Consider the following 13,177-nt stretch of genomic DNA (forward strand, 5'->3'; position numbering starts at 1 on the left):
ACGAAAAGGACTAACACAGTCAAATTCAGATTTTCATTTCAGTTCAATTTCTAATTTCCAGTAAACATTAGTTTATCCAGTATTTCTGTCACTCATGTAAAACTTCGCGTAAAGGTTTTCAGATCCGATAATAGTATTTGACCTGCATCAAATATTAAGATATTTTGTACAAGAATAAAAAGAAACAAACAATAAGTCCATAAAGTGACTGTTTGCTTGTAACATCTTTTAACGCATGAAACATAAGTTTACATGTCACAATAGTTCTAAAGCGTACTCAAGAAAGGCATTATTTTATATTCATAATGTAGAAGTTTTAGAAATCGCATAGCGGACCAAAGAAAAGAAGAAGCGTTTGTTTCGGGCACCCGTTACTTATCCTTCATTCACTTCATATATTGACAGTCTAGACAACATATTGAAAATCGTGATATCATGCCTTTAAATTTCAGTTACGTGCAATCAATATAGACTGAGCCAATAACAATTTGGAAATTTCGCTTGTTTGACATTTTGGCTCTTATTTTCAAATAAACAGTTAAAGGGACTTGCCCAAACATTTTTGGTGAAAAATAGTTTCTCTAAAAAAATCCATAAAGAATGATTACTCTGAAAGTGACTAGTGGTACAAACTTACTGACATAAGATGTTTGTAAAATATTCTTATAAATAACCAAAAATATTGTGCAGAAGGTAGTAAACCGTTCCGACGCTTTTGAAATAATACAGAAAATTTACATTCTTCTTGTATTTTTATCAATATCTAACTTTTGTTTTCATCAAATTTATTATTTTTCATTGTCACAGATGTCGGTTATATTATATTTGATATTCACAGTGGATACTTACAGTTCTGCTTAATATAACATTTTTTTGTGATATAAAATAATACCATGTAGACCATGAAAAGAAGTTCTATGTCAGTATGGGACAAATGGTCGTATAAATTGTATTTGCAGTCAGTAACTATATGAGGATTCCTATGTTGCAAAATAGTTTTAATGTTAATTAAAGCTCTTTATGGTTATTAAAATGATAACGTTTAAAATGGTTATTTGTGTGACTTGTTCTAATGGTTTATTACGTCATTTACACCTCACACCTATAACTTCTAAGCGAGATTTGACGCTGAAAATAGTACGAATTACGCCAGTTCTTGACACAAACGTAAATGCCAAGCCGTATATGACAAACTGAAAAAAAGTCCTTTTAAACAATGATGAGCATAAGAAAATGTTGAAGTCTGCTCACTATATAAAGATCGTAAGAATTACATATATATAAAATAATGATCTGTCTGAAATTTAACACTAGTCAGTAGTTCGTTCAGCAATCTAATAGTGGTATGCGAAAAAGTATCGTTTGTATTAAAGAAATAGCTATGTAGTTAAATTTTGAAAATGACCTGAACGTACCTCATTCAATATTGGTACCGTTTTAGCTTTTATTTCTATTCATATTAATGCAATTAAATTAAGATAAGTATTCATGTGAGTAAATTTGTATCACTCCTGCACACCCGAGAAACATTTTCAATGGACTTATTAGCATAGTTGTCTGATTGTGGAGCCAAAATATTTTGAGAGTTTTTTTATTATCCTATAAATGCTACTTTCTCCGGCTTAAAGCATCAAATATAGAAACGGTATCTATGGCAATAATGACCCTCTAAAACTCGTGTTTACGTCTCATTTGAAGAGCGGTTTATGACGATTATTGCATTATTCGGAACCTTTCAGATAAGTTGGTTAGTAGCAATCAGTTGAACGTGATCCTCTTGAGAAACTCTGGCTTCTTTGTGATTGAATCTCGAACGGTGTGGTGGAATTTTTAGTCGGCCTCAAACCGTGCTTTAAAAATGCTCGTTTGTATTTTTGTTTTAAATTTATAATCTGTATTTTGTGTAAACTTATTTGAGTTCGTATAAACTGTTCTTGGACTGTACCGAAACAGGTCATATGTAACTAATGTCATACCTGTCATACTTGTCGTCATTACAGAATACCTAGGGAGTAGGTCTCCTTGGTCCAAACCATGAACTACTTAACGAATACCGAATTGTATATCGCTGATAACAAACAAACCAACGCAACATTCGTTCAGCCTACAACAAAGCCAGCTATTCATGCCGTAACTCACATAAATGAAATAGACCATATGGGCGTTCTAACTTGTCGTCCTAGAGCACAACGGATATATTTTTATTGAAAAATGTCAAGTAAGATTGTGGAATGATAACACTGATAACAATCTAAAAATCTCATACAGTTAAATAATGCTCAGACCATTATTTCCCGACAATGAGGATATTGCATTATAAATTTAACTCGCCTTCATTTTACTCCCATTTGTTTGGATTCACTATACAGAGTTAGATTGCTTCCTAAACAAAAACCGTAACGTGTCGATACCATAATGAACATTCCGCATTCAAATTGGATTTTGACAAGCCTATTCTTGTATTTATTGAATGGCCTACTAAATGACTCAAAAACGCATTGTATCTTCCAACGGTTATTTGAAACCTTAGTAATCTTTATGCATGACTGCATATTAGATGAATTGGTAATTCCTGCCTATCACATTTCATGTTGACACTTTATGTGTTATTGATAACCTTGTTTGCTTTTGTCAACTTCAATTCTAATTTAACGATTTTGATTACCAGAGGCATATAATTCATGGCCTGATAATAAATAATCCATTAGTAAGCGACATTTTAGTAGTTCGTAATCAACAATATGTCTTGCATGTTCAATTTGTTTAGATTTATTCAGTGTGCAAATTTTACAAAAACAGTTCATTTTTCGGTACTAACTTAAAATGTAGAAGATACCTATTAAGATAGTTCCGCACGTTTAAAACAAATATTGTTTAATGGTGTAGAAGTTTTATCAAACCGTATTTGTTTAAAGCATCATTTTTTACCCGAAGAAAATTTGGCCGATAGAAAAGAAAGGGTCGTGTGCTGGACTTTTTGTTAAATCATTTTCAGATAAAGGACGTTACATTGTCGCTTCTAGTTAATCAAACGCGCAGAACCACCTTACAACTAAAAAGCATGTACAACAGTCATTTGTTACCAAAAACTTCCAGGTCTTAGCGCTTCAGTCTCAAAACTGCATGTTATTACACTTGAAAAAAAAAAGAAAGTTACGTTTAAATGCATTAATGGTTAAACACAATAGATATATTTAAGATTCAGGTAGGCATAAATGTGCTTCCGAAAAAAAGTGTATTCTTTTAACGTTTCGAATATGTGACAACACGGGTCCAGTTAGGCAATGGTCATCAAGCTTAGTACATTTGAAGTTCATGGCATATCATCTGCGCCTCAGAAATGCGGCTTTTTCTAGTGGATCTAAGTCCTTTTTCTAGTATGTAAGGCGTAGATAGCAATCCCGTGATCGCATAATAATACGAATAATACATTTAAGGTCTGTGTTTTATATTAAGAAGATTTAGATTGCTTTGGCAGGACATGTTAGTGCTGCTTTGAATCCAGGAATGGCGGAAGGTTAACTACCTACAGACCGAAATGTTGATGAACCCTGCAAAACAAGCACAATTTATTTTGGAATATTCTTTCCAAATGTATAAACAAACTATAGGGCTTTTGTGGCAGCCCTATTAAAATGTTGGCCATCCATCACGTATGCTTTATTTATGTCTTGTCTGTACGGTCTAGACCAATGACTTTTCGGCAAATTGTCCGATACAGTTATGTCTTTTAAATTGCAGTTAATGCTTATTATGAATGGCATAATCCCAAAATGTGAAGAAATAGTTTGGATATCGTCTAGTCCTGGCTTTTCTGTGTCTTTTATGTCGAAATAAACGGCTATTCAGACATTTATAAATGTTGCAACATCCAGTTTGGGAAAAAATTTTATCAACTGCCAATATTTATTTGGAGAGTGTCTAAATATATACAGAAAAAATTATATATACCTTTTTTCTGAGAGAGAGCAGTAAATATACACCACTTCCCTTTTTAACAGTAAAGTAAACATTTCTGAATACCAATAAAATTGTCTTTTTGGTTGAGTTATTTAATTTATGCATGTCTTAATAACTATGGTCAGGTAAGCTGATGTTGTACTTTGGTATTTTGTAAGCAGTTACTGTACAAAAAGCGCAAATAAAACACTAATTAGTTTGCTATAATGACATAACTATAATAAATTTTGACGATTTTAGACACGGACTAATGCTTTAAGTATCACCGATTCTTCAACACATTTCAGATATATGAAAAAAACCTACTTCGAACATTACTTGAATGTTTTAGAGGCTTACGATATACCTACACGGTACATTCAATACCAACTCGGTCGAAGTAGATATATAATGCTGTAATGAACGACGGTCATAGTGGGTGTCTAATTTTAAGGCGCATTGGCAATTTGGAGTTTGAATAAATCAAAAATATTGCCTCGCATATCGTTAATGCTTCAAGAAAACAGGTAATCAATCAAACGAATGAAAGTAAACAAAGAATGAAATTTAATTGGTTATAGTATAGCGGTAAAAATGCAGTAAGTGGATAGTATTGTGTGGAAGATGTTTAAAAACTAACTTTGAAAGGCATCAATTAGAGTTACTGTACTATTATATAAAAAATGTAATAGTTTTTCGTGTTTGGTGGTATTTTGTCTACTATATTTTGCTATTATATACTAATTCTTACTGGATGGCTTGCCGGTCGATAGTAAAAATGTATTGCCGGAGGTCCGGAGGACATCAGGAATATATTTTCATAATTGTTTTCTTCAAATTTTGACTTTAGCTCAGCGATTTTTTTTCAATCGACCTTCTATTTGGCTATAACCTATCATCAAAGGTGTTTGTTTCTATTAGTTATGGCTTTCGTGATAAATACAAATAATTTATATGTCTTGTTTTCATAACTGTGTTAAATATTAATTACCTAATTTCTGCTTCTGTTTGGCTTTCAATCAATACCTGAATATACAATGCATAGTTAAAACATTAGTAAGCCTTTGTTACTTGAATGGGCTGTTTACCCTTAGCCTGCTGCAGGCGAATTTAACAGCCTTTGCAAACAGCTTGGAACCAGATCAGACGCCGATTAAATCGGCGTCTGATCAGGTTCCAAGCTGTTTGCTACTCTGACAATATTTCTTCCAATTCTAGAGCAAATTGAATGAACTTTACTATTTTAGCAGATGACATTTCCAGCAGACGACAATTTATCTAGCATGCTAAGGGTTAAGTGATATGATGATTTCAATGGGGAGAAGGTTATTTCGACTGAATCGGTCAAAGCTTAAATCTTTTGTAGTATGTTAGAACGAACTGGTTTGTGTCTTTTCAACTTACATTGGACTTAGGTAATTGTTTCGTGTGTTTCAAACTACATGATTGATTCTGTGTTAAATATTAACTTTCTCAATGCATTTTGTATAGAAAGAGAAATACGTTTATTTTCGTATAAATGGTATTGGTGCAATAATGTTAACTCGACCCTCTCCGGGATCTGACGTCATTAATTATAGCTAAAACCTATTTTTTCTTACAGTACAGTCAAGGTTGAATCCATACAGCTATTTGGTCAAGAAACAGTATCTTTTTACGTTTAATGCATTGGAAATATTTTTACAGTGTTATTATAATGTTGATTCAGTTATATTTCGGATTTCTATAAAATTAATGTTATGATTTCTTGTATGTACATAATTAGTGTATTAAGTTTGAAATTTTGGCTTTTCTCAATTGAATCCTTTTATCAGTTTAATGCAATTTTTAACCGAATGGATAAGAACATGGTTTTTAGGTTATGGCAACTTAATTTCTCTGAGGAAACTATTAGAAATAACCAAACATTCAAGTTAAGAACAAGACAGTTTTCTTATAGAATAAAACAGTCTCCCCTCTTTGAACTGACAGGATTGCTCTATAAAAATCTAAGCATACAAAAGGTCTTAGGCTTCTACTAAAACACTAATTTTCATGAGGAAGGAAGGAAGAATCTGCAATTAGTGTCTTATTCAATATCCATTATGTGTTTGATTGACACGTACTGTACTCCGGCTTCTTAATGGGTGCGACAAGGAAAGTCAAGACTAGAGTGCACAAGAAAAATACAATGTACTCATAGAGTACATGCAAAAATGTTACATCACAGCTTCTTTTTTTTTTTTTGCTTTTTAAAGCATTGGGAAACAGGCTATTCTAACGCTAGTTTAACGCTGTTTGTAAGTGAACCCGAACTTAGATAATTGGACTGGATAAAATGTAAAAGTGTTTTACTGATTATTTAATTAACTGTTTGAGCAGAAACCTCATAAACTAGAAAAGGAACAACCACTTATTCAAACGTTTATGCAGAACAAGATGGATGTCCTAACTTTAGCTGTCACTGTTCTGAAGCGTCTGTCGTTCTTTTTTAAAATATTGTTTTCTATGTTACAACATAAAACAGAAACAAGTTCAAAAACAACATAGAAATAGCCAAAGTTGTCAAGTTCTAGCTGTATGTTTCATAATTACTGCAAGAACTACTATTACCATCGTTCTTATCTATGCATCTGAGAACAGTTGATTTCGCTTATTTTTTCTTATAAAAAACCTTAATATAAGGCTGTGTATTTCGTAATGTTTTACATTTTATTCTAATATGCTTGTCTCTGTTAAAACACGCTTACGCTAGAATGACGTCACGTTAACGTGCGGTGACGTCACAGTTTTTGTTGCGACCAAGAAAGAGACTATTGTTTTAGATTAAGGGCATATTAGAGTCGAAATAGTTTATAGCAAACGAGTGCTTTAACATTATTTATACACTCGGGTGGTAATAAGTCATACAAATAATTTCACTCGGGCTGCGCACTAATGAAATTATTACGCCCGACGTATAACCGCCCATCGTGCATAAATAGTGATAAAACACTCTTTTGCTATAAATTATTTCTTAAATATATTCCTTCTTCTAGCAGAACTCAGTATCTTAAGTTTATAGAACACTCTGTACCACAAAAAAAAGAGAATCTAAACCACGTGCTTATCTTTATAACTTGGAATTTCAATTGTTTATATAAGTACTTTAAAAAGTATAAAGTACTACAGCTGAAATGTAAAGTGAGTTATATTCTATTATAAGATCACATACATTTTCAGAATATTGAAATAAATATGTACAAACGAGATAAATTGTATCGAATGCTTTAAACAAAAATAAATCTAATAAAACAGAACTTATGTTATTGCTCAATGCAAAATATAACATTCTGTAATATATCATATAAACCAAATTTACCACAGCAGACTGCAGACAATTTGATTTTACATAAATATATTGCAACACTGGTTTCATTTTATTATTCCTATATGTTCTCATACGTTTAGATTAAGTATAGCGTGTTATATGTCTCAAAGCAACAATTCTCAAGTTTATACCTTCTCAATTAGTTTGTAAAGTTAACATTATTGTACTAAGTTGTGGATTTTATAGTTTTAACTTCAGAAGTATGAAACGTTACTTTCCATAATTTCCCACAGGAAACACTTCATATATCATAAATTTCTTTATATTTTCTTACAATAATATATTGAAATAATACTTCTTATTGTGATATAGTATAAAAATAACACACATTGAACTTAAATCATTAACTGTGCCATTTACTTAAAGAAATATCATCTTTCATTCACCATTTGAGTGCAAAGGTTTCCCTTTTCTTCCAGTGACTTTAAAATTGTATTGTAACAATTGTCTTACGTGACTTGGCACTGTGCATAGTGTAAAACCATAAATTGATTTTCGTGGATTTTGTGTCAACTCACGACATCAAAATCCAGCGAACATAAAAATACCTATTCATTTTATTTTCAAAATTTGAAATCCATGGCTTCAAATCCCCATGAAAAAAAAAACCGATTTGGCCAAAACCAGGTAATTTCATACTCACGAAATTAAACGATTTCACAGTATAAATACAAAGGCCTTACTATTCTGAATCCACTTTCAATTCTAACGCTTGATTTTTAGATAAGATCAATCTTTCTAGATGGGCTACATATATTGACTCTAATTTGCTAAAAGATACACTTTCAGTTTTTTTATCATTGGTTGAACCGAGACGGAGACCTAAAAAATTTTGTTATCAAAATATATTATTTTGCTCTTAAATACAAGGTCTGTGGGGACCATATTGGAGTTAGGCCTTTCGTTTGTCCGTCCGTCCGTCCGTCGTGTCCGCTCTATTTGTTTTTAACCGCTTTATATAACCAAGTAATGATCACAACATTTCAATTTCAATTCTGGGGTTATTAATCGCATTACTGATAGCTCTAGTTTAAAATGAATTATTCAGGAGTGGTAGATCTTTACCCTGTACAAACACACATATCAAGGACTTGGACGCAAACATTAAGCTCCCTGTGGGGATATTGCAGAAGCAATTTAAAATACATTTAAATTATTTCCCCATCCATCCATCATGAATAGTTCCTGTCTAAACAAGATTTATTACTGTAGCGTTTGAAGATATTATCATATCGCATTATATTGTAAAAACATTCAAAATCATTGTCAAACAGTTAACACAGTATTTCATTATTGTAACAGACAGTTCAGGACAAAAAGCAACGAATGATTTAATGTTTGTCTAAACGTAACATATATTGTTTTCTTATTTTTTAGTGTAGAAAAGGTATACAAGGTATACTAGAAATTGGATCATTTTAATGATGAAATAACTTGTATGAATACCGGTCAGGCATTCAGTTAGATTCATTTTTGTTAAACATATTCCTAGGCCAGGATTGTAGGCAATTTGTATCATTCCATTACAAGAATTTGTAGTCCATATGCACACACAAGTTTAGTAAATTAGAGCCATATTTAACATTCTAGAATTATTGCCATATAATTGTGTGCGTGAAATATATTGTGGATGTTTAGAAAACCTACTATAATGAACACTGACATGTGAATGTACCGACAAGATCACCTTGTAACTGAACTTTATTTTCTCATACTTCAAACAAACATTCAATCGATCAAATGAATAACAGCAAATATGGAACTGAATTTAGTCTATTATCCATGATTGTAACATTTGATGAAGCTTTACTAAATGGTGTTAATGAAATAAATGACATGGAAGGTCTTTTCATCTGCGGACTTTGAAAATGCAGACGGTTAGTCAGTGAAATATGTTGATCCCTGGAAAAAACAGCGTCAAAGTACAAATAATTACCAATCACTTAGGCTAACATGTCACTTGAGAAGATTAATATAAATATGTTTATTATTTGACATTTGGGACGGGTGAACGTACGGCTGTGATTTGCCTCTAAAGAAAATGTTAATAATTTCTTGATAAGACGTGTTTGTTATACCAGATTTACCAGATTTATATAGCGCCCTTTTCATGATAAACACGTTCAAAGGCGCTTTACATGACAGTCATTTAGGGCGCCAAAGTCATCTTCAACTTGTTCAGATACAGAGATATCTGACCAGAGGGACAGAGTGAGAAAAAGCCACCAGAAGAGAGAGAGAGAGAAAGAGAGAGATGTATAAATCTTTTAGATACAGGCCTGTCTGGCTAACTTAGAATTTGCGAATAGACAGTCTAGTTTAACCTACCCGGTGTATAACACCGATACACACGAAGCCGTCTTTCCTGGGAAGAACCAGTACTGGCCTCATACTTAGGTGAGAGACACTCAAGGCCATCTCAGAAATTTCTAGTGCCTGGACCGGGATTGGAACCCCAGAACTCTGGATTGACAGTCAAACGTGTTACCACTAGACCACCGGATCTGCACAACTGGCACGTTATCCTGAATGACTAGTAAATATCAGTTATCTAGAAATTAATATTGCCTATGTAGAAGGGAAAATATATGACCATTTATATGATTTATTTTTTGTCATATGTTTTTTTTTATCAATTTCAATCTTGTAATTGTCAGCAGTTATCTGTATTGAGAACTAAATGATGTTCGTTGTAGTTATTGTTGTCATTTTTACTGAAGCAAAAACTAATTTGATTTTGTTCCATTACATTACTCTCTATTAACATCGGTTGTACGTTTATGATAAAAAGTAATTTACCATTTCTTGTAAGTATCAACAAATACAACAAAATTACAAATAACAACTTGGCGTATAATTTGTCATGTGACGAGACAATAACCCGCTTTATTATTTTTTTGTGACAGGTGTTTAACAAAAAGAAGTCATAATACTAAAATAGCAACAGTGGAGAAAACATCAGGCAATTACGCTACATGTATTTGCTTTCTGTCAGTATACTTCTTAATCAATCTTGAAGTATTAGTTGTGTAAATTTCTTCTGTTGTTTTCCTTGCAATTGAGGACCGACTTAACAATATCTGGTATGAAAATATTGGTGTAATTTGTTACTGTAGCCAAACAAAAACCAAATGCCATTACAATAGTTCAATAACAATAATTGCTAATTCTTTAAGTTTAAAAAGTTTTATATTTCAATTATTGTTTGCGTGTGTTTTGATAAGGTTTGTGTTTATTTACCTTTTGTATCAGAAGTTATATGAATTACGGCTGCATATGCGCAAGCTGAAGCGATACAGGGCCCCGCAAGGGTTCGACAAAAACAGGCAGATAGATAATCTTTTGCATCGCATATTTTTGTTCTATTCAGTACTCCTTGGTGATAAATTGAAATAAACAAATACGCACTGTAATGATGAAAAGCAACACAGTGAATCGAACGGAATGCCATCAGTTATAATAGTAAGAATAAATAAACAAATATATGAACAACAAATATATGAACAAAATATAATCTTGGTCGAAACATTTGTAAAAGACATGTCAATGACACACGTTGTAATTTCAACAGTTTTGCAAAAGACAAACAATTTTCTTGTTTTATATCAGTAATAGCTGTTTGAAAACAGTGCAGTCCGTTGAATTTGTGCTTATTTGCGCACTTAAAAGTCACTTTATTATTCCAATTGACTTTTCATTGCTTAGCAATAACCGTAATCATCTCATTTGTAGGCTTGATTTTCTAAAATAAATAAAGATTAAAAGAACATAGTGTGGTACGCATTTCAAGACTTGAGCCACGCCATGAGAAAACCAACATAGTGGCTTTGCGCCCAGCATGGATCCAGACCAGACTGCGCGTCTGGTCAGGATCCATGCTGTTCGCTTTCAAAGCCTATTACTATTAGAGAAACCGTTAGTGAACAGCATGGATCCTGACCAGACTGGATCCATGCTGGTCACAAAGCCACTTTGTTGGTTTTCTCATGGCGCGGCTCAAAATTTTAATATGAGCTCAAGCATCAGATCAACGAAATTACCACGGCATAAGGAAGAACTTTGATTGCATACCTATACGTACAGTGTCATAAAACTAAACATCGATTTAAATTTATTTATGCTTTGTTGTAGTGGGAAATAACTCATTACAAAAGCCAATATACATTAAAAAGAAATTTCCCTGGAAATCAAGATTTAATATCGCATTTGAAATGCCTCAAGGCATTGAATTCCAAATTAATATCATAATTCTGCCATAAAGTGTTGTTTTTGTACGTATTTGCTTGTTTTCTTACATTTTTACTGTAAACGGAAGATGCATTACATTCTGTAATTTCCTATGGGACAACTTTACGTGCTATTAAAATGCACTATGTTCCTATTATATGTCTGCTGTAAACTACAATGCTGTAGAAAATAACAGGCAATGACATTTAATAAATAATAGTTCATATATTTATCTTCATCATTAAAATATTTATATCCTATTGAAAGTAACAATTAAAAGAATCATTTGCTGTATAAGATTTGTTTTCGTGAAAACTTCGTTGCAAGATAAGATATTTTTATGTAAACCAGTAATAAGAAATATCATACACAAATGCATGCTTAGTAGAAATACAGTCAAACCTGTATTAAGCGGTCAGTCAAGCGATTGACACAATGTGACTTTTTAAGGCAGACGGCTGCTTGCGACAGGTGGAAATTATAAAATAATAGGAAGTCAGGTGACAAGCTGCTTGCGGCAAGTGACTGCTAAACATGAGTGGCCACTAAGACAGGTTTAGTTGTGTTACTTTCTTTGATCTATAAACATTTCGTAAACGGTTAAGTAAAGATACCATTTTTCAAGATACTGTTTTTGTTGTTTCGTCATATACTATAAAAATCCACTATATAACTTTGCTAATATGTTCCGTAATTTTGGCAAACAAGGCACATCGATTTGTATGCATTTCGATCAAGAGCATGACTGCAGCTCAACAATCCTGTGCTATGCATTCTCAGCCTCGAGCATACTTTACCAAAAACATCACATTGGGTGTAGAATTCCCTCGGCGCCTACCCACGCCTTAAACAATGCTCGGAGGGGCACATGTGGTATTGTTTTATCCGAAGCTAAAAAAGTTGCCATATGACTGAAATGTTACGTCGATGTGACTCTATGCTCAACAAAAATCAAAGACAAGCCATTACAACTTCAACACCTATTAGGCTCTACTTGAACTGTGCGGCTCTTGAAGCTTTTGGTGAGTTCGATGTTTGCCGAGATTCTATCTTTACGTTTTGATTTTGTAGGTGAGTCTTAAAAACAACAAATTACATCTTGAATAAAATTTTGAACACTGGAAATGTGCCAAAAAGTCAAGGCAATACATGTTTTCACTAATGGTAAATGGTATAATAAAATCCTCTTATCTTGTTTTAGAATTACATTATCTTCTCCATCAGCAGTTGTAATGTCATTATATCCGTACTGAAATGGATAAATTAATTTACAACTTTGCCTTAACGGATAATGTGTTTGTACGCTGTATCTGTTTTCCGGGACATAATGAGATTTGGAAAAGAATACATGCAAAAAATGGAATCGGTACACATGAAACATGACTTTGGGCGGCATTGGCTATGAGTTTTGTTGTGTATATGCGTTTTCATGTACGAAGTAAGATTACGTAATAGTCACGTGCTCACTAGCACAGGAGTGAGAGTGTTAAATAGATAAAGTAAGACATTTTGTTATCTCACGACACAATGTTGTACAGATATTCATATATTAAAACATTTGTTTAAATCCCATCTGGAAAGAATATGGGATCTGTAATGAAACAAAATAACAAAATTATCATATTCTTGCATTCGAAAAATATCATTTCTTTTTAAAGAATG

At 32.7% G+C, this 13,177-nt stretch overlaps 1 protein-coding gene across 12 annotated transcripts in view; it reads left to right on the plus strand.

The window, feature by feature from the left end:
• The window catches only part of LOC123527177 (FMRFamide neuropeptides-like), a 57,883-nt gene that overhangs the window by 13,445 nt on the left and 31,261 nt on the right, over positions 1-13,177 (plus strand). The gene's annotated exons all lie outside the window — the stretch shown is intronic.

This window comes from Mercenaria mercenaria, chromosome 14 (assembly GCF_021730395.1).
Source record: "Mercenaria mercenaria strain notata chromosome 14, MADL_Memer_1, whole genome shotgun sequence".
Taxonomy (NCBI): Eukaryota; Metazoa; Mollusca; class Bivalvia; order Venerida; family Veneridae; genus Mercenaria; species Mercenaria mercenaria.